We start from the raw sequence: 2,977 nt of genomic DNA on the forward strand, positions 1-2,977 counted from the left end.
CTGGGGTGGGGGGGTGGTGTTCGCGGGCTGCCCCAAGAGCCCACCCCCAGCTCCCCAGCGGCCCAGGTAGCGCTGTGCCCCGCCCCTTGCCCCGCCCCGCGCGCGCTCGGGGAGCCCCGCTTCCGGGTGGCTCCAGGCAACTCAGGGGGGCGCTTCAGTTCCAAGCCCAACACGCCTGGAAAGGGGCTCGGTGAAGCAAGCACCCCAAAGAGGCCAAAACCCTGGTGGCGCTGGCGGTACCCTATTTCAGGCCTGGAGATACCCATGGTGCTCTGGGACTGCTCACTCCACAGTGTGTATTGTTGTTGTTAAGTGCTGTCAAGTCGGTTCCGACTCATAGAGACCCTGTATAAGGTTCCTGGGGAGCAGATGGTGGGGTTGAACCACCGATCTTGTGGTTAACAGTCCAGTGCTGTTCCTGCAGCACCACACCAGGACCCCCTCCAGGCGATATAATCTTGAAATTAATAGAGAGGTGAAGGGAACCCAAGGAAGAGGAAAGCCCTCAGTCACCACTGTGGAGAACACTAAGGCCAGAATGACGCACTGCTAGTAAAAAAGGAGCCACGCTCTGGTGCTCCATCCAATCCAGGTACCATGGGGGCAGTGAGCAACTAGGGTAACCCTGTATCCCTCAGAATGGGGTAGGATGACGCTGGTATGCCACGGAATGGAACTAGGATGACCTGGTAAATCACCACAGAATTCCCTGGAAGCTAGGTGACTAGACTGGGCATTCGTAGCCTGCTGATGATCAAGTCTCAGGCAGGACCCATTTGTTGCCCCTCCAGGTCTTTTCCCCCTCTCCCCTTGGTGCCTTTCTAGCCACTGGAGAAATCCTGGCTCTTAGCAGCCAGTGAGTCACACAGGCCCCCTCCCATCTGTATGACTTGAGCAAGTGCCATCTCCTCACTGAATCTAATTTTCCTCTTCTGTAAAACGCATATGACAATCCTAACTAACTTCTTGGTAGCCAACTTCAGATGACCTTCCGCTCACAGGAGGCCCAGCCCAGTGCTTAGCATCGGGCGCACATGCAGTTCAGCTACTTGCCTTGCCACTCACGAGGTCCCACCTACCACTCTTATTCAGTTACAGAATGCTTGAAAGTGTAATGGTTACGAGATGGGCTGCCAACCTCAAGGTCACCGTTCGAAACTACCAGCGGTTCCGCGGGAGAAAGACGAGGCGTTCTGCTCCCGTAAAGATTTACAGCTTTGGAAACCCTGTGCAGGGTCACTATGAGTCCGAACTGACTCTATGGTACTTACCAACCAACAGTGGGAGTATGTAAGGAGCTCTGGTAGCGTAGTAGTTACGAATTGGGCTGCGAACCTTAAGGTCAGCAGTTCAAAACTACCAGCTGTTCTGCAGGAGAAAGATGAGTCTTTCTGCTCCTGTAAAGATTGACAACCTCAGAAACCCTGTATAGGGTCGCTTTGAGTTGGGGCTGGCAAATAACCACTACCACCACCAGTGGGAGTACGTGAGTGTGTGTGTATATGTGTGTGTACACCTTCCAGGTTCTCCCTGTTCTGGTGTCTGGTTTTAGTGCTATCCATGCATGAAAACAGGATACAGTCTGGCTCCCTTTTAGCCTCATCTGAAGCACAGCCAGACAGATGTTTAACCCGCTGCACTTCACTCATGTTAGGGGTTCACCCTTCTCTGCACCGTCTGCTGCTTTCTCTTACTTAAACACAAACAAGAGATTAAGACAAACCGGCTGCCAGGGAACACAACTGACCAGCAGTGAAAGGGAACATAGGAAGTTTAGTAAGCTGTTCCCTAGTTTACCCAATGCAAGGGACTGAAGTACCCTGTGGAGGCCCCTGAGGCTCCGGTGCTGATGCAGACAGGCTCAAACCACGAGGCTCTGAAGGTTTGCAGCGATGTTCACTAGAACACACAGGCTGTAAAGAGACCACCGTCTTGGACTCTGGAGTTAATCACTGTCCTACTTGCTCTGCCCCAACAACACCAAAGTTTGACTGGATTGAACAACAAATGTACATTCAGGATGATTCACAAGAGGTGACTGATGCACCATGTCAGAATCCCTCAGGAGTGGAGCAGACGCAGTGGGCTGATGGACAGTCTGACTCCATACTGGGTGATCACTCTTGGTTGTCATTTGGAAACTCCATAAGTATCCTTGGACAAGACCTTGCTCACCAACTGGTTTCTGAAAAACGGAGGAATGTGATTACATCAGTTGTGACCATCAAAGAAAAGAATTCAGAATGATGTGCCTGGAGCAAATAGATTACAAACAAAACAAAACAACAAAAAACTTTATTTGATTTAATATTCAACCTGGATAGATCCCAGGGTTTCATTTCATTTGTAAAATGTACTGATTTGGGCCAATCATTAAACATCTATAGGGCCAGGCACTAGATTAGGCACCTGAGAAACAAAGATTTGATCACTATTTACCGAGTACCTGTTATTTGTAAGGCACTATTATGATAAGCACTGGACTGTGAACCACAAGGTCTGCAGTTTGAACCCCCCAGCTGCTCTGTGGGAGGAAGATGAGACTCTCTGCTCCCCAAAAGATTTAAAAGTCTTGGAAACCCTATACAGGGTCACTCTAAGTCGGAACCAACTCCAAGGCACTTAACAACAACAACAACAACATTCTAAGTACAAGGAACCCTGGGAGCACTGTAGTTTGGGTGCTAAGCTGCTAGCTATAAGGTCAGAGGTTCACCAGTAGGAGAAAGATGAAGTGGTTGGTTCTCTTAAAGATGTTCATAGCCTCAGAAACAGCTTCCAGGGTCAATGTGAGTCCGAATCAACTCAGTAGTAGTGGCTTTGGGGGTTTTTTTGTTCTGTGTATTGAGCCCTGGTAATAGAACGGCCTAAGCATTGAGCTGCTAACTACAAGGTCAGCAGTTCAAGCCTAGAGACTTCATGTGGGCAAAGAAAAAAGAAAATGGTGGCAAGTTAGCATTGGTGGTATTCAGTGCAA

The sequence above is a fragment of the Chrysochloris asiatica genome, unplaced genomic scaffold (genome assembly GCF_000296735.1).
Source record: "Chrysochloris asiatica unplaced genomic scaffold, ChrAsi1.0 scaffold00078, whole genome shotgun sequence".
Lineage (NCBI taxonomy): Eukaryota > Metazoa > Chordata > Mammalia > Afrosoricida > Chrysochloridae > Chrysochloris > Chrysochloris asiatica.